General features: G+C 36.5%; 1 protein-coding gene across 2 annotated transcripts in view; it reads right to left on the reverse strand.

Annotated features, from left to right (window-relative positions):
• The window catches only part of LOC132156112 (rho family-interacting cell polarization regulator 1-like), a 65,859-nt gene that overhangs the window by 41,384 nt on the left and 877 nt on the right, over positions 1–23,598 (reverse strand). The window contains exon 1 of one of the 2 annotated variants that reach the window (XM_059564979.1): positions 7,905–8,354. The exons of the other annotated variant lie outside the window; for it this stretch is intronic. The gene's annotated coding sequence lies outside the window, so the exon portion shown is untranslated. Of the gene's footprint in view, positions 1–7,904; positions 8,355–23,598 lie in introns of those variants that run through there. 2 annotated transcript variants of the gene reach the window in all.

Raw genomic sequence — 23,598 nt, forward strand, 5'->3', positions numbered from 1 at the left:
ATAATCCACATTGGATCAATTTATTTCAAAGACTCGCTGCTGACTGAAAGTGAGTTTTGAGCTCGACTTATTTTTTAAAAAAGTGTTTAATGCTGGTGTTAAAGCTGTTATCTTTCTAAAATGACCGGCAGCGCAGACTCTCTAGTTTTATAAAAGCTTCCGAAAAAAATCATTATTATATTCTGATGATATGCAACGTGGAGCTAAACTCACGAAACGAGACGACAGATAAAATGTTACTTAATAAATACACAATTGTGATAGAGAATAAGAAGCTGACGTCTGATTTATCCAAGCGTTCATATTTACCATGTTTACTATGGTAACGTTAATGTTTAGCGTGCATAGTCTTTTACATCGCTTATAAATATTTCTGCCTTGTTTAGTGACTATAATCCACATCGGATCAAGTTATTTCAAACACTTGCTGCTAACTAAGAGTGAGTTTTAAGCTCAACTTATTTTAAAAAGTCTTTAATACCGGTGTTAAAGCTGTTATCTCTCTGAAATGATCTGCAGCGCAGACTCTCTAGACGCTGAGAAACTCCGCCTTTTGTTCATAACCCTTCCTCTAGCCCCAGCTGGCTCGCTTTGGCCCAAGGTTTTCATCGAGCCAAAAAACCCTGGCCGTTGGCCCCGAGGAAGCCCCAACGAGGCACCATCAAGCCCCAGAAGTGACAGTGGAAACGTGACTGGCCCTGGCACGCACTAGCATGCCCGGTTTAAGCTCACCAGTGGAAACGCGGCTATTGTTCGGTACATATTATTCTGCCTTATTCAGCCAAACTATAGCCAAAATATATTTGTTTGCGATTTCCAGCCAAATAATTTCGGTTGCATCCCTAACTATAAATACCAACAAAAACCGAAAGAAAAAAAAACAATAAAAAAAGATATAAAAACTATTTATTACTAATTATTAATAATATATATAGTGTATGTAACATTATTTAATTTTAAATGTATTTTATACAAAATATTAACAAATTATTTTATAATATAAAATGTCATTGATATGGCCTATTTATAAATGAAATACAATATATTCAAGTGTATTTATTTTCAACTTTTTCAAAATATAAAATAAATCAATTTATATTTTTAATTCTAAAATATTTAAAGATAAATCTAAAAGAAAATATTTAAAATTATTTATTTCACACACACATTTATTAATAAATAAATAAATACACTTCTCCATTCCTCCACCCCAGATGACCAGTTCTAAATAGCAAATGGCTTTTCACAGCACATTCAGCTGCACCACTGTGAAATGTTTATGTCTTGAGTGAACACATAAAAGTTATTCTTGAAATCTTTCAGGTGTCCTGCATCACCATTCATGAGTCCCGTGCGTGTGAACACACACTGGGGAGAGAGTGAGTCACCCATCCAGATGCTCAGTAATAACAGTCCTCTCTCTCACTGCATAATGATACACTCCAGTCCAGAAATGCACAGTGTACTATAATACACAGCCTACCTAAGAATTACACCGTACACTAGGCCAAATACAACTCCACTATACATTTTAAAATCACAGAGCCAGGATGCATGGATTTTGTTCAATGACACAATGCCATGGCAACCCTCTAATGACAGTCAATTTAAACACTTTGTCATTCTAGGTCATATTCAGAGTGTCAAGATTACTGTACACACCGGATCCCACATGAATGGCACCATCATACTGTGAAACATCCGCACAGTAACATCCAGATGTTTACTCCAATTTGATGAGTGTTAAGGGAAGCCAAAAACAACAGGTGGCTAATTCAAGTCCTTTATCTTTAGGAAACGAGAACTATGAGAAAAAATGAGAAAATGATTTTTCTTGGAATCAGGAAGTACTCCAGCAAATAAAACTGATTGTCTTCAGCATATATGACATTTTTCTGAGGTATTTATTTTAGCTACAAATATACAGCTTCAAGAACAATATTCAGTGTATTTCCTCTAATATGGCTTTTTTTCATCAGAGGAAACATAGTAATTTGTGTTTTTCACAAGATGAACAAAAAAGAATGTACATCACATCACAATACTTATAATTACATACACTACCATTCAAAGGTTTGGGAAAGGTTAGATTTTTTTATTTGTTTTTTATTCTGCAATGATGCATTAAATAAATCAAAAGTGAAAGTAAAAGACATTTATAATGTTACTTTAATTCATAGTTAACTTTCTATTTATCAAAGAATCCTAAAATGAACACAATTTCCACAAAAATATCAAGCAGCCACAACCGTTTTCAACAATTACAATAATAAGAAATGTTTCTTGAGCACCAACACATTACAATGATTTCTGAAGCAACATGTGACATAATGTAATGGCATGTGTAATGGCTACTTTGCCATCACTGGAATTAGGGCTGGGCGATATATCTAACGATATGATCATGTGCACATAGTCAGTAAATCCAGTTCTGTCTGTGACTACCGCCAAATCACCATCACCTGCTTATAAATGGAGAGGCATTCCAGACAGAGCTACGGCTGGACAATTATGGCCTAAAATCAAAACCTCGATTAATTGATCATTTTACCTCGATTATGATTAATGAACGATTATTTTGTTTCGGTTTTGTTTTTTTGCCCTCATAGTTCACTGACAAGGTTTGTACTGTAAGCAGGGCCGTAGCTGGGGTCAGCGGGGCCCCGGTACAGGTTGTACCAGTGGGCCCTGTTTGAAAGTGTTTAATTTGTATGTTCGTTCTGTTTTAGAAAATGGTAATAAAATATGACAAGAACTCAGAGATAAACTATCAGAACAATTTCATCTTGATAATTTCAGATAACTTTGATTGTAATCCATTACATATATTTCTATCAAACAAAACTTCATACAACAGTCAATACTTTGTTGGCCAATTACCAATCAATGATTAATTGTGTTTAGTCTGTGGTGTGAAAAGGTTGAATTAGCAATTCCGCAAAGGAGAGCTCAGTTCAGTGTTACTGTCCGTGAGACACGGCTCTCTCTCTCTGAGTGCGCACCGAGCATAGTGCGAGTAACCAGCTGCTCAGTTCAGCTTTTCCGCGTCTTGTGTTTTAATGCTTTAAGGTTTTTTGAATGGTTAAATTGGCAAGTGGCAAAGCTTAATAACACGTGAAAATGATACGCTTTCATGACAACACGCAGCAGCTTTCTGTCAACTGTCTTGAACGTCTTTTTAGACTGACCTCAGCCAGACGGTTTAGATCGACTATTAAAGGTGGGATATTTTTTCCTATTTAAAGCGTGATCTGACATCATAGCTCACTATCAGCAGTTATTTTATCTATGTTTGTAACATTTCTTATAGATTATTGCTTGGTGTAAGAGATAAATAAAGATCAGATAAAGACAAATTGGCACAAGTACCAGTACGAGTGATTGCGTGTGTGAATTAGTCATACTGTCTCTATATTATTGTGAAGCTGTGGGTCGTAAATAGCCTTCAAAAGTAAAATATGCTATAATAAGTTTTGAGATTCTAAGATACTTTAGAGATAAATCACAGGACAGCGCTGACAACGGTGTTCCTCTGTGCGCGCGATCTTCACACCTATGAGTTTTCGTCGGTTAGTGGTTCTAAATTTTGGTTTTGATTAATCGTCCAGCCATACCATATCGTTAGATATATCGCCCAGCCGTAACTGGAATGAATTACATTTAAAATATATTAAAATAGAATATTTCAAATTGTAGTAGTATTTTACAACATTACTGTTTTTACTGCAGTTTCAAACAAATAAATGCAGCCTGGTGAGTATAAGAGAACTTTAGTATAAGAGACAATTGTACAGACTCCCAAATTTGAATGGTAGTGTATTTGCTAAAATGTTTAAAAATAAATAAATAAATATAAAATTGGGAAGACCACAGGAACAGTACATCAACCAGATCACTTTATTTAGCATTCACGTAAACACTACATTCGGATACATCAATCAGAAGTAATTAAAAAAATTACAATCAAAAAGTTTCCATGTTAACGTACCTAGTGAAGAGTTTTGTAAACCCTAATTATAATATTTTGAGCTGGTGAAGTTTGCAGTGCAGAATGAAGCAATCCAAATTAATATTTTCTTCAAAATGATATCATCATAAATGCCCTCACCATCTTCATTTCCCTACTCGGTCAGAAAACAGACTCTTATTATTATGGGTAGTCAGGGAGAAGAGAATCGGGCTAAGGACGGTTGCTGAAAAATCTCTCTTGGCTTGAAGATTACAGTAGTGTGTGGCAACTGCACGACGCTGCACAGTTATGCACATGATAGCCTATATATCAACTCAAAATCAAAATGATATCACACTCTGAACAATTTAGAAATATCTTTTTCAGCTACGTTTAGAGTGTTGACGGCACTTTGTTTCCAAACACATGATGGTTAATGTGCATCTGGTTAACTGCAGTGCTAGGCTTTCTCAACGCTGTCATACTTCATAGAAATCACTGTCCGCAATGCACAGCTCTGTAGTTTGCAGCTTCCTGTTTATCTAAGAGATAAGACTGACACAACTATGCTGGAGTTTCCCGCAGTCAAACAGCCAGAAGCCAAGCTCTGGGCTGTTTACAAAAAAAAAAAAAAGCACAAACTGGATTACAGTACTTATTCAATTCAAATGGACTACCAAAAGTCAGTTCTCCAGACAATGACACCACTGATTATAAATGTTACAAAAAAGAACTCTATTGGGGACAGTCAGGAAAACTTTATCAGTTTCGAGTTTGTTAAAGTACCGGAGAAGATTTTCTGGATGCAACAGCAAACAGTGTGACCTGTGATGTCCAATTAGCAAGAATATGACACTTAAAGGGCTACTTCACCAAAGAATGTTAAGTACCACATGATTTACTCAACCTCAAACCATTCTAGGTGTATATAACTTTCTTCTATCGGATCAATACAATCGGAGTTATATTTAAAAATTTCCTGGCTCTTCTAAGCTTTATAATGGCAATAAATGCGTTCACCCATCATAAAAAGTGTCCCAAATAACTCCTGGGGGTTCATAAAATCCTCCTAAAGTGAATGATATAATATATATATATATATATATATATATATATATATATATATATATATATATATAGGCTCCTAAATGTTTCTTTCAACAACATGTTGTGTGGACTGGGTCGCTGCACTTAACAGAGGTAAGTTGGAGAAACAGTGGCATTTAAAAATGAACACCACCCACTGTGGAGGCACACACTGCAATCAAACAAATTAACCATCACTAAAAACAAGCCACACAAACTATAGGAGGCCTTGTGTGCATGTGATGTGTGTCTAAACAAGGAGGACAGTGTGCATTATTACACTGAAAAAAAAAATGATTGTTGGTGAAACATTTTGAATTTCATATAATAATTGCAATAAAAAAATAGTAATAATTACAAAAGGAAGGCAAGTAACTAATTCAATGAATTAAACATGAATTTTTGCGCATGAAAAACTAAAAAAAACTATTTTCTTGTAAAACACACTCCGATAGTAATGTTTTATTTACAACTTTTCTGAAGTAAAACAAATAATGATATATTTACGTGCTTAAATACACAAACTAACCACTGCCAGATTAGCTGGTTAGGAAGAACAATGGAAAAAGTGTGTTTTTGCAAGAGAAGCATCCAGCCTTCAGGCAGCTGCAACAATACCATTGAAGAGCACACATCCATGTGCAAAAGACTGGAGGAATAATTTGTAACCTCCCACACAGATCCAGACACTCATTTCCAGAGGAGGAAGAGAAAGCACTGTAGAAGATAAAAGGCTAAAGAGACGCTGGCAGCTAACATCCATTTCTAAGAAATAGAATCCCACAACACCAAATTGTGAATAAACACCCAATTATGTGCTGCCAAATCTTGAAGAGCATGTAAGGTAACACAGATTTCATTTCAAGCCAAAAGCATTAACGTTGGTGTAGTTTTTTTTTTTTTTCTTAAACCAGTAAACAGTCAACTGGTCCTTCCTCAAGGCGTGCCTATTTTAAGATTGGTCAGTCAGGGCAGACTGTCTTTCCTCTGGGAGGAGGACGTGCATGTATTTGTGAGGAAACAGAATGAAAAAGAAAATAAGCAGGAGTTATAGAGAGAATGTGGAAGGAAAAACTACATGTTCATTGCCTTTCTCTCTTAGTAAAGAGAGAACTCTGTTTGGCTGAATGTAAATATGTTACTTAAACAAGACTTGGAACAACAGTAAACATCTGGCACACTGTTTGGATAAGCAAATATGATGTAGCTAAAAAAGAAGATTATGAAAGCAATGGATAAATGCACCATCTAAGCAAATTAAGAAAATATTACAAAGAAAATATGCACTAAACATCTCTAAATGTCACATTAACTTTGATTTACAGACTGTTAAAAACCATGAAGCTGTCAACCACGACAGTCCGACCAACAGCACACACTTTTACTTATCACTTTCCTCGCACTGCTTGATCAGATCAGTAGCTAAATTAGGCCCCTTCGTGTCCATCCAGGTCTGCACAATGGACAGATTGTGTGGCCTGTGGTGCTGCCCGCAAGGCTCTGAGTTTTCCAAAAGAAGTGTTCCCACACTTTTCACAGAAAGTACGGCTGCGGGTATAGCAACACAGCCTCACAGTTAGGAGAGTCACAAGATTCACAGCAAATCTCACGTGCAAGTTCATAAATAGCACACAAAGAACTGGAAGTCAAGACATAGCCACATCAAAGGAATGAGAACGCTTCGGCTCGTCTGTTTTCCGTATCATGTGGAGAGGACAGTCTATAACGTTGTAGGACAGGCAATAGGTTTGATAGACCAGGATCCATTTAGGGAGCTAAGCTTAAAATTGGGCCACTGATGACTATAAAATTATGGATTCACATTTTAGGATTTTGCCCAATACCGACATGCCATAATTATTTTCACGCTATGGACAAGATCTGATAAATGCCCAGTACGCATTCATAAAATATAAAATAAAAAAATACAATTAGTCATTTGAAATGCTAAAAGTGATAAGCATCAACATTATAGGCCTAGTATGAGAAACAGATATTTATTTTGAGGCCTGCTTTAGATCACATTTAATTGTAATCCAAAAATTAACTTAACCTGAGCATTTAGCAAAGGTAATTCTGTTTAACAAAGCATAAGTACAAAAGGGAATATTGTAACATACATAAACACTTGAATATAATCATAAACATAAAGCGACAAAAGGGTACCACTGTTTTAGGCCATCTAAAATGATCCCAGTTGGGCTTCTATGTTCTCCCCCTCCCATGTGAAGAACTGACAGCACACATCATGGTGCACCTCTCCCATTCCACAACAAGCTAAATGTGGCAGTGTGCATTGCTCAAAAGTTGTTTACATGCATCAATCAACCTATTAAACCGGGAAATAGAAACATGTACTCCAAAGAAACAAAAATGGGTTATTAGAGCCAGCATTCCCTATCTTGTATATGGAGAGAAAAAAATCAGAGGGATTAGGTTGTGCAGGATTAGCTTCACAGGATATTCTCTTCTGAAGTGAGAGACTGAAGCACGGACGTGTAGAGAGAAAGGAAAGGCTTCAAAGCAATAACACTAAGTGCCCAACGGTGTCTTTCCGCTATGTAATTCCTGACTATTAATATCCGAGGTTACATCTTTTACACACATATGCCAAACAAAGCTTTCTTTGTCATCAGAGCTCACTCCCAGTCTCCTCCATGCCATGTTATGAGATGCACTCGGTTTTACCAGCTAGCTCAAAATACGCTGGCACAGACTGTTTGGTGTTGGCATTATACTTTCCTACCTATTGTATATTTCCGTTTGATATTTTTTTAAGTAAATGTGACGCTTAAATAAGAGCTCCAATGTACTCGTTACATGTCCATAAACATCACAAACACGTCGTTAGAACGATGAAACTACATACATGATTGTCAGGGCTGGTATCATCGACGTTTAAAATCCAAATCCGAGTCTTTCAATCCGCGCGCTGATACTTTCAACGTAATGGATGGCACGAGGAAGGTTACGTTTCTCGCGCAAGACGTACAAAATATATCCACGGTAAACGCTCAGTGTATCCTCAGTTCACTGCACACACACGGCGCGCCGTGTCACTTTCTCCCTCTGACGGCAAGGCTGCAGGCTTGGTCCTGTCGTTATCTCGTTAAGGGGTGCGGACGAAACACATGCAAATGAAAAGACGTCCGTCCCCGGCGTGTCCACTTCACACCCGGCCAGCGTGGAGGGAGTATCGAGGCAACTTATTTAATGACGGGAATAAAGTGTGCTGAAGCATTTGAAAAATATCATGCAGGGGATATGTGAATCCTCCTCTACAGTCTAGTCAACTGCACACACGCACTTATGCACTCATAAATACACTTCATGCAGGAGCCTCGTTCCAAATCGAAGAGGGGGAAGGGAGAAGGGGCGGGACAAAGATTTGAGCTTTTCCTGGCCTCTCTCCGTGAAACCCAAAGATGTGAATTACACCCCTCACCCTGCCAGCAACAAAACTGGCATCAGGGTCCTACTCTCTGTTGTTCCCTCTCAAAACATGCTGCTAAAATAAACCCTTATAAGTGTGTTGAACCATATGCCATGCCATAAAGATGCATCTATTAAAAGTAGATATGACTAAAGAGTTATATTTTCCATATATGAGAAGACATTTTGAGAGTCTCTTTTTAAGCCACAGTATTGTTTTTAAATTAGATATGAATTAGTAATAATTTGTATTTTTTAAATTATATGAGTAATAATGCTAAATGAAATCTAGTATAATATGAATTTTTAAAAAAAGAACAGGTTTTGGTTTCGTGTTTGTTTATTTATGGGGCTGTGGTGGGAGAGAATTTAAAATTTGTGAATGAAGGAATACTTTACTATCACCAAATAAAAATAGATTTTAGAACATGTTTATATAAATAACATGTTTGTATAGTGCATATAGGCTCCTGATGAGGAGTGCAGCTACAAGTTAAATTATAGGCTAAAGAGGCTGCATGGCAATTATAACACCAGACTATAGATAGAAACGTTGTAAGAGCAGAGTATGAGAAACTCAGAAGATTATAGAAAGAAATACTTAGGTAGGAAATTTTTCTGAACATTTTAGGGCTAAGTTTAAACCACTAGCATGTTAATATGACGCAAACCTCTTTACTGTGTCACTAGAATTCAAACGAGTGCTATCGCTTCTCTATGCAACAGTCACCACCACAATGTTAGGATGATTGTTAAGCTGTTGCTATGTGGTTGCTAAGGTGTTCTTAGTGGTATAAGTCAAAAGAGCCTACCTCGGTGACTTCAGGATACTCCTGTGCCTTTAAACGCAACAAGCATAAAAGTAACAGTTTAAAATTTGGACTGTATGAGCATGTGTGATACATCGTAGCTAAAGAGGAGATGTGACTGGTCTCATAGGCTTTCATCAGTTCAGCTGACGATAACCAAAGGAGATGTCAAGTGTTTGAAGAGAGGCTTGACATGGCCACCCTCCAGAAAAAGATAGGCCCTTTTACCCCTCCCTGTTTGCCCCTTATTCAAACCCAGCTAGCCATTATCTATCTAAATTCTGAATACACTTCCCTAAATCACTGTAGCCCAGCCCCCCACTCCAAATCACCCCACTGCAGTTTAGCTCGGACAAGAGCACTACAAAGTATCCACTGCCTAGGGCTAAAGCATAGCACCTAAATTATGCAATTAGGCTGCAGGGTGTTGTGCGAAATCCAGGCCATGTGCAAGACATGCAGGACCCTCATCAAACAGATTTTAACCCTATAAAGCCTAGTGTATTTGATAGACCAAAGCCTTGATCAAAACTTTACTGAAACACTTGTTGTACACAGTCTACTATGTGCTTTCTGTATTTTGATTAATCGTTTTAACCAGTAAAAGGCTTTTTAGTATAATCCTAAAAATGTTTTCCTTCAGGTTGACGTGTCTTTTTGCTGAAAAATCTTTAATGATTTTTCTAAAGTAAACATATGAATAACTGTTATTTTGTTAGCAAATATTTCAACAAGAGCACTTACTGGACTGATGCAATATATCTCTTAGAAAAATTACATTAAAATGTAAGTAGCAAATATAGAACATCAGGCTTTTGAGAATTTTTTTATCATTGTATTTTATTGCATTCCATGTTTTGCCCCATATTAAAACTAGAGAGCTTTTATCATAAAACTAGTAGTCTGCTATATTCTTATAAAGATCTTAATTATTTAAATTAGTTATCAGATATCCTTTTTTTTTTTTTGGCCAGATAAATATTAGCAACTGCAACAAATTAAATATTTTTGCTTGGTTTTGGCCTCTGACTGCAATTAAGGTGCTTTGTATCTCCTTAAATATGAGCTCCATATTTTCCTATATCATAATATATGAGCCATAACAGCCAAAAAAAAATTTTGTTGTTGTTTTTTAGATTTTGACTAAAGGATTCTGTTATTTTATTTGTCAGGCTTCACATTAATGTATACTGGTAGATGACAGGTCTAAATTTATAAATCTTTGATTTTTTCCCCCTCCCCACTCTTTAGAGGTTGACACATTTCCCTCTTTTTACAAGTTTTCTAGGGTCAGAGGAGCCGAAAGTTGCTGCTGTCGGGCTGTCAATCACACGAAGCCTCTTCCCAATCCCATCTCCATGCTCATTGACCCCTGAACCCCAGTGCGTGCAACCTGCTTCTCAGACTCCATGTGGGAATGTTCACAGTTTAAGGAGGGGGTAGTGTTTGTTCATCACTTTCTGTCCTTCATTCCTCTCTTTCTTGTTAAATTTTTTTTTTTAGCTTGCGAGTTGATTCTTTGGACGTGTCACTACATATAAAAGCCTGACCCTGAATTACTATGCAAAACATGTGAAGCACGGACATGCCAAAAGTGGGCATGAATGTATTTACGAACTTGTCAAGTCGCTCTTTCCATTTCTCTATATCCCCTGTCCTTTGTTTCTCATATATTTTTGACTAAGGTTGGCATGTAACAACTAGGAGGGTGTGTTTGTGGGTGTTTTTTGGGGGGAGGGCAGAAAGCAATGAACATGGGTTTCGTTTTTAAGCACTACAGAAATCCAAACACTTCTAAAAGAATATAAAAAGCAAGCAAAGAATGGATTACAGCACAAAAGGCTTTAAAATATCTGATAACTTGTTTATCTATTTATTGCTTATTAAAGAAAGCTTGGACATTGACGTCACAGCTTTTTAAGCCACTCCTTTCTTTCCAAACCGAGCTCCAGTCCTCTGATGTTTTCTCAGTTCCTAACTTTCACTGTTCAGAAGTGAAATGCAAGTCATTTCTGAAGAGTTTTTGGGAGTCAGAGTCATACGAAGGGCAGAGAACTTTCCGTTTAGCCGTCTCAGGAAGCCTTTTAGCATTTGTCAGCCACCCTTATAGAAAGCCCACCCACTCACCCACCATAACATGCTGACCCATCCAAAAGAAAGAGAACTGGGTACTAACCCACACACATTACATACCACCTGTTCACTCCATCTGCTACTCTGGCATTTCATATCGTGCATGCACATGCAAATATATCACACATTACAACCATGGCAGCATATTGAGCTTCACACTAACTCACTTAGTCAATAAAATACATATAGGTTTGATTGCAGGAAGAAAATTCAGATGGGAATTGTGTGATAAAATAAAAAAGAGGTGTTAGAAGGTCTAAATGGGTCAGGCATCTCCAAAGCTCTAATTTAGGGGCTATATGAGTCTGTATATGGGTATGCATACATGGGCTCATGTAAGAAGATTCAACAGTGTAAGCACTGAGATATTGCAGTGGAAACGAGTGGAAACGTTAGTATTGTAAAAGAGCAGAAAATACTATTACTGAAATGGATATGAAGTAAATGTAAAGGCATAATGGGATGGGTGTTTTTGTTACTCCATTCTCTAGGGCATAGCTTGTACATTGTCTATTGAGTGATACTTAAGAACAGGCAAACCAGTAAGTATGCCACTATAGTGCAGCTAGTCATTAAGACTACACAATTCTAATTAAGAGCACTTAAGACATGAAACGTGGACTTATTCATGTAACATATCAGTTTTCAAAACTAAATAAAAAATATTTATTAAAACCAATTGTTCTTAGATATAAATTTTCCTCTTATATTCGTTATATTTAATTTATTTTTATCTAAATGGAAATTAAATATATAAACAATCATAAATAATAATGAATTCCTGTGACAGTGAGGCTGGATTTTCAGCAGCCATTACTCCAGTATTCAGTGCCACCTTCTTCAGATTTCATACTATATATATATATATATATATATTTTTTTTTTTTTTTTTTTTACAGTATTTCTAATAAAATAAATGCAACTTTGCTGAGCATGAGACTTCATTCAAAAACATAAAAAAAAATTAACTTTTGATTGGTAGACCTCATTTAATTAAAAGGGTCATATGACGTTGCTAAAAAGAACATTATTTTGTGTATTTGGTGTAATGCAATGTGCTCATGTGGTTTTAAGGTAAAAAAAAACACATTATTTTCCACCTACTGTACATTATTGTTGCTCCTCTATGCCCTGCCTTTCTGAAACGCTTTTTACAAAGCTCATCAGTTTGAAAAGCGAGGTGTGCTCTGATTGGCCAGCTATCCAATGCGTTGCAATTGGATGAATTCCTCAAGCGTGTGACGAAAATGTTACACCCCTTAACATACTGTGATGCAGAGTACCCGGCGCAACGATACAAAACCAATAAAACCCATTACAAACGAGGCATTTGTTGCATCCAGTGGGGACATAATTACTGATTGTAATGACTTATACTGTCTTTTTACATGTTGCGTTGCATATCGCGCTGCGTAAACATAAAACCCATGTCTGCATTTGTGATCAGAGAAACAACGCTACAAGCGCTACTCCACACTGCTTAAAACTCACGTTTGAATCATCAGTGGCAAATTCTTTAAATATGTACAGTAAGAGTACTTACAGACTGTGAGTCAGAAGCGCCAGACTGTCCTTGCAAAGTTGGAATTGCCCTACTTTAAAGAAACAGACACCGGCATTGTAGGCTACTCTCCCAGGAAACAATCCTCCTGAGCCATTTTAGGGGGGCGTGGTTGACTCTTATAAAGAATATCTCTTTGGATTTGAGACTTTACTCTTTGCAACTTTACAGATCTTCTTTATGCACCAAGAGCTTGTAACACTCCAAACAGGAAGGGAAAATTGAAATTGCATTATATGACCCCTTTAAATATTTGACTTGACTACTTTAATAATAATGAAATTAAGATCAGTTTTAACAGTCAATCACTTTACACTGAGCCATGTTATTTCAGGCTGTACTCTATAAATGTCTCTCTAAATGACCAACCCCCGCCACTTCCGAGACCTTCAGGCAGGACACAAGACCCAGGGAGTGAATCTTTGACCCTTCAGCCCAATTAATCTGTCTTTCCAGCGTAAATTCCTCGTAGATTAAAGCAGGGTGGGACCCTGCCGACCGGGTCACAATAATATGCTGATTGGTCCTTTCCCCTGGGTGCTCTGCTCATCAGATGGAGAAGAAGTACGAATGATGGCATCTCATGTGACCTGGCCTGTGAATGCGTAGTGAGCACATAAACACTTAAAGGGTTAGTTCAGCCAAAAATTAGAATTAAGCCATGAATAACTCACCCTGAAGTCCTCCTAGGTGTATATGACTTTCTTCTTTCAGACAAATTCAGTTGGAGTTATTTTAAAAATTTGTCTTTGGTCTTTCAAGCCGTTTGATGCAACTTAGCTAGTGTTGCACTCCATCGGTCCATGAGAAGTTTAATAAAAAGCTCATCCTCTGAAAAAAAGTGCATGCGCAATGCCAACGTCAAATGTCATTCCCCCGGAAATGTTTAATTTACAACTGTGAGCGCAGGCCAGTGATAATAGTGATAATTACGTTTTGAATATGGATAACTGTCTTACAAAGACGCATCGATTCGCTACAGGAGGCCTTTGTTCAGCCCCCTGGAGCAGTGTGAGACACTTTTCTTTAATGGATGAGCTTTTTATTAAACTTCTCATGAACCAATCGAATGCAACACCCGCTAAGTTGCATCAAACGGCTTGAAAGATCAAAGACAATTGAAGTAAATTCTGAAAATTCGTCTGAAAAAAGAAAGTCATATACACCTAGGATGACTTCAGGGTGAGTAATGTATGGCTTAATTTTCATTTTTAGCTGAACTAACCCTTTAAGAGACTAGAAAGAAACATATATCTTGGTAAATATAGCTAATTTCACATTTTGTACCCTCTTAGACACAGTTTGGTTTTGATGAGGAAACTTCAGACACAGAGAGTGTCAAGTGGTGGGTGTGTGGATTACAGCCAATTTCCAGATCCAGGCCTGGTAATTAAGCTCCAACAAAAAAGGGTTCTCACTCAGGCTCATTTTAATGCTCCTATTGAAGTGTCTGTTATCCTGAGAAAAGTGATGGTAATAAAAAAAGAGAAGGAGAGGGGGGAGGATAGGGACCAGTGAAGGTAGAAGTGAAAGAGAAAGTGATGAGTGAAAGCAAAGTCCGCATTTGGGATGCAAGAATATGGCTGACAATGAGCTGACCCACTTGGTTGAATTCATTCTGAAGAGCAAGAAAGAGAAAAATGAGAAGGGGAGAGAATGAAGCACAAGAGAGATCTCCAGTATATTCAGTTTAAAAATTAAAACCTGATGTCTTTAACTCTTCCCTAGGGCAAATTAAAGCTGAAGTGTGTAAAATTTTTGATGCTAAAATATTTTCTACTATTCCAAATTTAATATGCAAAGACAGCAGTGGGAACGGAAGATATCTAGACACTTAAGTCACAATTACAAATGTATGAGTATCTTTAAATAATATAACAAATATCAGAGTTTTAAAGTTAGTTCTGAGAGCAGAACTGTAGAGTCATTTGTTTGCAGATGCCACATTGTTTGATATTCTGCTTCCTAATGCTGCATTTTAAACATTTAAGTGCAACTTATATGTATAAAATTCTAAATGAAAATTAAAATGTTTAAAATAAAATAATAAACTCTCAAAAAAAATTTCTTTAATTAAAGGGTGGTTAATACATATACATTAATAAAATATATATAAGTGTTTTAAAGCATTCTTTTTTCCAGCTTCTATAATAATTTAAATAAAACTTTCAAATAATTTTTTAATGTCACAAAACCTGGAGCAATTAACAAATGTGTGTTGCTCTGTTGCATCTTCTAATGCATGGTCTGTGTGAAAACATAAGGAAATTGATTTCATTCCTGCAGCCAACATATCACCAAAAGTGATATTTTCACTTTTTCACCCTCTGCATGTAGAGCAGCTTCTGTCTGCTGCTCACCAGTCACATGACATGTGTCTTATCAGCCAGGCACCAAAAATAACTCCAAATAATGCAGTTCTGCAAAGTCAAGAGCTGTAAACAAGGAAGGCTACACAAAGAATCCATTTGTTTTTTCCTTGTTTTGGGACCGTTTCCTAGTGCTGAGGTGTTTCCTATTCTCTGTGAACTGTAAAGCTCTATAAAGCCTATGTTTGTCATTTCTCTGTCTGCCCTCATAGCCATGTATGAAAGAAGCTGCCAAAACAAACCATAGATGCAGCATGTCTCTTCTTCATTGCAGTGTACATTTCAATTGCCAGCTTTACTTGGCTTTTATTTCTGTTGAATTGTAAAACTGGTATGTGATCAGACTATGATTCAGTACATAACTTGAATCTTAATTTTACTTAAAAAGAAAAATACATTAAAAAATATATAAAAAGAAAACAAATATCTTCTGCCCTTGAAAATACAATCATTGCCATCTGCATCTGAAATTATATAAATTCTGGGGAAATGTTAAGTTTTTCCTGGACCCCAATTAATGTTATGTCCTACTATTATTGTTTATCCTATTATAATATAATATAATCAATATGTGTCCATGGTGTCTCCCCTGCCTTTGGCACGAGATGTTGTGGTAAGCTCTAGCATCCCAGAAACCAGAGGAAGAGCTGTTTAGAGAATGGATAGGGAGGTTTCCCTTCAGGTGGGAGGAGATGAATGTTATCTTTCTCTCCCCACAATAGAATGTCTCACTCCCTTCCACAAAGCCTCCATTGTGATCAGACGTGTTGGCAGGTGTTGTGTTTTTGTAGTTGTTTTCATTTTACTAGAGATGCTTTTTATCTTGATTGTTTCTCTTTCCACTTACATCACACATGTAAACATATGAGCTTGTCTAGGACACCACATGATGTGTTATGTAACATTGCAATTGCTTTCATCTGACTCTGACAGAGGTAGGGAGAAACTGCATTAATGAGTGCATTATGTGAACACTATGTGAACATAGTCTCTAGTGTTGAAGAACAACATGCATGGAAAACACACACACACACACACACACACACACACACAGGCATTGGATCATATGACAAATATGAGGTTTATGACCCATCCCTACAATAACAGCAACTACACTTAAATTAAGTCAGACTTAAGATTCTTGATCCGACACTGCCCTCCACTGGACCCTTATAAACCATGAACAGAGAGAGGCTGGTTCCATTGGGCCTCCCAGTGGAACAAGAACATATTTACAAACTGCTAACAAATAGCATATAAAAACAAATAGCTCATACTGATTGCATTGAATTTATTTGTAACATCATGCAACACTGAACATTAAATGTTTATTAAAGAAGTCTCTTATGCTCACCAAGGCTGACCATAAATACAGAAAAAAACTGAAATATTACATATTTCAAATAAATATTGCCATCATTACTACAACCCGAATTCCGGAAAAGTTGGGAGGTTTTTAAATTTTAATAAAATGAAAACTAAAGGAATTTCAAATCACATGAGCCAATATTTTATTCACAATAGAACATAGATAACGTAGCAAATGTTTAAACTGAGAAATTTTACACTTTTATCCACTTAATTAGCTCATTTAAAATTTAATGCCTGCTACAGGTCTCAAAAAAGTTGGCACGGGGGCAACAAATGGCTAAAAAAGCAAGCAGTTATGAAAAGATTCAGCTGGGAGAACATCTAGTGATTAATTAAGTTAATTGATATCAGGTCTGTAACATGATTAGCTATAAAAGCTTTGCCTTAGAGAAGCAGAGTCTCTCAGAAGTAAAGATGGGCAGAGGCTCTCCAATCTGTGAAAGACTGCGTAAAAAAAATTGTGGAAAACTTTAAAAACAATGTTCCTCAACGTCAAATTGCAAAGGCTTTGCAAATCTCATCATCTACAGTGCATAACATCATCAAAAGATTCAGAGAAACTGGAGAAATCTCTGTGCGTAAGGGACAAGGCCGGAGACCTTTATTGGATGCCTGTGGTCTTCGGGCTCTCAGACGACACTGCATCACTCATCGGCATGATTGTGTCATTGACATTACTAAATGGGCCCAGGAATACTTTCACAGGGTTTCTGCAGGTATCTTCAAATTAAATTTAATGCCTTTTTAATGCCTTTTTAATGGCATTTTAAAAATTTTTAATGCCATACACGACCCATGACTTACCACGGATATTTTATATACGGATATAATCGTTTTATTTTAAATAGACATGTCGCAAATTATTAATTGCAACCATCCAGTTTGATGATGATGCAATCATGAAATTATATAACTCAGAACTGAATTAGAAATGGCTCAGGAGGCAGCTTAATTAATTGTCAAATTATTTGGAGATATTTCAAAATTAGCAAAAAGAGAATTATTGTATTTATAATTTTATCATCACAAAAACAGCTCTTCAATAAGCTCAACTTTTTAAATGCTGGAACTTTATGTATTCAAAGTACATACATGTAAGCAAGAGCTATAGAAATTGCACATTCATTTACTGTGTAAATAAGTTTATTAAGGCATGTGCCTTAATTCAGTCGATTTTAGTTCCAACTCTGACTCAACATTTTTCAATTCACAGCACTTTTCCTTGAATCTCCTCCTTAGAGTATTAGATTTTGTTATCATTTCAGCCATGAGCGTTTTTGATTTGTTTTCGGCCTGCTCAGCTAGTTGATCGGCGTTCTTCTGAAGGCTGGCGCACATGACCGTCAACACCCCCTTTTTCTTTTTCAGTTCTTCCAACTCATCTTGGCACCCTCTCTCTTCCTCCTCTCCTCATCAAGGTAGATCCTGTATCTGGTCCTGGCTGAGGCTACAGAATGCAGTAGTTCCTTTGTGAGGGACACTTTGAGAACCCCCCCTAAAGCATGCACTTGGTCACAGACAAGTCTCTGGGCCTCAACAGTTTCTTCTTTTATGTTGCATGTCTCTACTTCCTTATTTATGGAGAAGCCTCTCGGAGAAGATGGACAGCTGTGTTCAGACACCAGAGCACCTCCGCCTGCAAAGTCGCATTCGAGCCAAACGTTGATCGAATGTCGCTCGATTTTGCTGTGGTAATGTTAGCTGCTCCACAAACGGTGGTGACAGCATCACTTGTCGTCGTAACATTATTACTTGTAGATTTGTCGGTCACGCCAAAGTAACTAGACATAGTAGTTTGCTGTTTTGCTCTTACCGCGGATTTGTTGCCGTCACACTGCATATGGGATTTTACGGCGCCAATTCCCATTGTCCCCAACTTAAATGCTTTTCTGCAAACACCGCAAAATCCTTCATCATTTTTACCACTAACAGGCTGCAACCATGTCTTGAAATTTTCGTTTTCCAGCCACTTCAGTTGGAATTTGCACTTTCCCATTTTTCCTCAGACCTCGTCCACCACTGTACAAAATGTACAGTGCAGATGCCAACTAAAGCTCTATCATGCAAAAAGGAAGCCATATGTGAACATGGTCCAGAAGCGCCGTCGTGTCCTGTGGGCCAAGGCTCATTTAAAATTGACTATTTCAAAGTGGAATAGTGTTTTATGGTCAGACGAGTCCAAATTTGACATTCTTGTTGGAAATCACGGACGCCGTGTCCTCCGGGCTAAAGAGGAGGGAGACCTTCCAGCATGTTATCAGCGTTCAGTTCAAAAGCCAGCATCTCTGATGGTATGGGGGTGCATAAGTGCATACGGTATGGGCAGCTTGCATGTTTTGGAAGGCTCTGTGAATCCTGAAAGGTATATAAAGGTTTTAGAGCAACATATGCTTCCCTCCAAACAACGTCTATTTCAGGGAAGGCCTTGTTTACTTCAGCAGGACAATGCAAAACCACATACTGCAGCTATAACAACAGCATGGCTTCGTCGTAGAAGAGTCCGGGTGCTAACCTGGCCTGCCTGCAGTCCAGATCTTTCACCTATAGAGAACATTTGGCGCATCATTAAACGAAAAATACGTCAAAGACGACCACGAACTCTTCAGCAGCTGGAAATCTATATAAGGCAAGAATGGGACCAAATTCCAACAGCAAAACTCCAGCAACTCATAGCCTCAATGCCCAGACGTCTTCAAACTGTTTTGAAAAGAAAAGGAGATGCTACACCATGGTAAACATGCCCCGTCCCAACTATTTTGAGACCTGTAGCAGAAATCAAAATTGAAATGAGCTCATTTTGTGCATAAAATTGTAAACTTTCTCAGTTTAAACATTTGCTATGTTATCTATGTTCTATTGTGAATAAAATATTGGCTCATGTGATTTGAAAGTCTTTTAGTTTTCATTTTATTAAAATTTAAAAAACGTCCCAACTTTTCCGGAATTCGGGTTGTATTTAAAATAACTTTTTTTATTATTTTAATATCTTTTAAAATGTTATTTATTGTGATGACAAAGCTGAATTTCCAGCAGTCATTATTTCAGCCTTCACATGATCCTTCAGAAATCATTCTGAAATCAGGCTGATTTGCTGCTCAAGAAACATAAAAATTGTTTTCAGTTGGCAGGATTGATTTGCATGTAAACGAGTAAATCATATTACTTTAATAAGCCGATTTTAATTATCAGCGTAAATGTGCTCTGTGCTGAAGACTGCTTTGCTGCTTAACATTTTTGTAAAAACTGCAATAAATTTTGTCCCAGTATTCTTTGATGAATAGAAAAAGTTCAAAAGAACAGCATTTATTTAAAAGATAAATATTTTGTATACATTATACATTTTTGTACTGTCACTTTTGATCAATTTAATGTATTCTTGCTGAATAAAATTCCTTTCAAAAATGCTGCTGACCTCAAACTTTGAACAGTATTTGTGAATATTAAAAAAATGCTAAAACATGTCACACATTTTTTCATATTTTGCCACATCATGTGCATATTTAATTCAGTTAGTGTGGCTAATTTATTTTTGATCCAATTTAATATAAAAAGCACCTCTTATTACTGGTCAAATAATCACTCCAGAAATTATTATATCGTCATCACCGTAATGAAATGGAAACAAGCGTCTCTGTTTATTCATTTTCCAAGCTGCCCTTTTATCAGGAAGTGTTAGGCCAACACAGACATTTAAAAACAGAATAGGGCAGAGGGAAAAATGACCAAACGTTTCCTGTCATTGTACTGCACATACCACTCAAAGGCAAAGCTCTATTCTGTTTCATATGTCTCCTATCAAAGTCAGACATGCAAGCGCATTAGGGCATAAAAAGAACAATATTCATGGGCAAAAACAAACGATGACATGAGATATTTGAACTAGTGTTTGGAATTTAGAGTTTGGAATCTTTAGACCAAAAATGTTCTCGAAATGATGTCTACAATCACTCCTGCTTGATTTACAGGTTAACTGCTCATGTATAATTTAAAGTGTCTGTTCATGACTACATAAATGAGCAACATTTAAGCTTGCAATGTGTTTCATAACATGCTAACCAGCTTCTGTGAGTGTGTTTGGCAGTTTATAAGGAAGGAAGAAGCGCATCACAGGCTAGTGTGACCTCACCACCTCGATCTGTTACCCTGCACATCTGTACCAATATACGCTTCCTCCTGTAACCCTCGATAGCCATCTCTCTATCTCACCCACACAATGGGGACTTTCCTGCAAACTTTCCTTACAACTGATTATGTGTGTGTGAGAGAACGAATTTTAAACAAATGTAATTAAATTGCCATGTGCAAGTGAGAAGTGAGACATTTGTTTTGGGTGAACAATTCCTTTACATCAGCTGGGCTGCCCTTTCAGCATTCATTTTACTTACTGATTCATATTGCATTTAAATAACTGCTCTTAATCAGTTTTTATATTCTAGAAACAGTACTTGTTGGCTAACAAATCATGTTGCTGAACCAAACGGCATAAATAAGCTTTAATATCTCCATTCTATATGAGCTTACAGGGTTTTCAAAAAACTGTGGTGCAGCATAAGGTGTGTGTGTGTGCTCATGTTTTTGTGACATATCAGGACACAACTCTGTATAATGACATGGGTATGACACAGGTATTACAAGGAGAGGGTGACTTATGAGGACATAACCCATGACCCCATTTTTCAAAAGAGTTTTTTTGAGAAAGTAAAAATGCACAAAGTTTCCTGTGAGGGTTAGGGTTAGGTGAAGGGCCATAGAATATACAGTTTGTACAGTATAAAAACCATTACGCCTATGGGATGTCCCCACTTTTCACAAAAACAAATGTGTGTGTGTGTGTGTGTGTGTGTGTGTGTGTGTATGTGAGTGCGTTCTGTTGTGCATCCATTTATACACATTACATTCCTATTAATCCTTTAAACTCAGTAAACCTTCAGAAATCTAATCAATATTTCAATATTGTTTACCTGCACATTATGATTTGCAAATGTGATCAATACTTCTAGATCAGCGTGTGTTCTTTAATTTAGCCATAAAATTTTCAATGAAAACAAAAAATAAAGGACCGTGAAAAAAGGATTTTATAATTTTCTCAGATTTGTGCCCCATTTTAACTGTTAAAAATGTAAGCTCTTAGAAGAACTGAAATCCATTGTGACTACTTTTATGGTGCTTTTAAGATGTGTTTTACTATTTATAAAGACTCTTAAAAAGCTCACAAGACAAAATTATGATGCTCATAATGAGTGAATTATTGCTTTAAAGTGTGAGTCAGTGGAATCTGTGGGACTGTAATAGAGATAAAAAGTAAGCAGAGAGCAGACGTGTGACAGTCAACATAGACTGAGGAGGAAACTAGAAACCGTGAGAAAGACAAACTGAAAGAACAAAATCTGTACTTTAGCTTCAGAGAGTAAAACACGGCTCAAGCCATACATGTAATATGTCCCTGTTTTTTTCCCTATCGTGGCTATTTGTTTTCTGCTGACCATTACTAGACTGAGGTCAAAGAGAAGACCTGTGCAAACAGCTGCCAAAAACACTGACACGCAACACTAGCACAGGGCTGTACAGTAAATGAAGGACACATAGTTTAATGTAGTACCTAAAATACTGCAGCATTGACAAAGTGCTATCCAAAACATCAGGGTACAGAAAAACAGCTCTTGTGCCTTTGTGTGGTTACAGATATGATTTTCATGAAATATAAAAAGCTAATCCCCAGGGCAAAAGCACTTGCTTCTGGTTTGCTTGATCAACAGAGAGAAAAAACTGCTTTCCTCTCGTTTTTCTCAAGATGAGTCAACTTTATCCTTTAAACATTAAACCAAATGAATGTATTTGTGGCAATTTATTCTGTTAATACTTTGACCAGTGATTTAACAAATTACATAAAGACATGTTTTGTTTGATTTGTTTACACTGCATGTAAATTTAATTGTCTTTTACTTGCTGTGATTTTGTATAAGCCGACTGTGAAAACCAATGAGAGTCATTCTGTAGAGTAAGAGGGGAAGAGCAGAAGTTTATGTTGCGTTGTTAATGACTACATTTTAGATTTCAGTAAATAGTTGTTATATTTAATTGTTAACAATCTGTTCTATAAATGGGGTCAACTAAATACAATTCTCAATCCCTCGAAGAAGAACTGAGCCAAAACAGAACAGAAGCATGAAAGCTTGTTCTGGAATGTACATTTCTGTGTAAAATTCTTTCAGAAGTGATAAGAGTGTAACATGGCACATCAGCTGCAGCTATTTCCCTTTCTGTCAAGGTACTAAATGCTCACGGAGGCAATGCAATATGTAAAACATTTTACTTTCTTTATTATTTATTTTTGGCTTCTTTTCGAATGGCTTTTATGTATAGATTTTATTGATTTATCCTTGTCCTAGACCAATAATTTTTATGAAATTCAATGAAATCCGATGAATATGAATAAACTGTAAATGCTAAAAATATTAATTATGTGTTTGAAGTTTATGATCAAAACAAGAACAGTTAAATAAACAACAAATATCAACCATTTCAATATTTATTGTTTAAATATATATATATATATATATATATATATATATATATATATATATATATATATATTTCCAAATGAATTTTTCAAAAGCACTTGTTCCACCCCATTGTCCCACTGTAGGCCTACTTGTTTACAAATATTTGTATTGTGTGTAATTATGTGTATTTACGATACATATAAGGCTGGCCATGAAATTAGCCTTAGCTAAACAAAAGCTAAGACATTTTATTTCAATTGTATTTATTTTTTGACATTCTAATTTTATTTGAATTATTACAAATGTCACGCCCATCGTCTCATGTGGTGGAAATGGCATTGTTGTTGAAAACTTTCTGACAAAAATGACAGAATTCTCATATGAT

Source organism: Carassius carassius, chromosome 13 (genome assembly GCF_963082965.1).
Source record: "Carassius carassius chromosome 13, fCarCar2.1, whole genome shotgun sequence".
Taxonomy (NCBI): domain Eukaryota; kingdom Metazoa; phylum Chordata; class Actinopteri; order Cypriniformes; family Cyprinidae; genus Carassius; species Carassius carassius.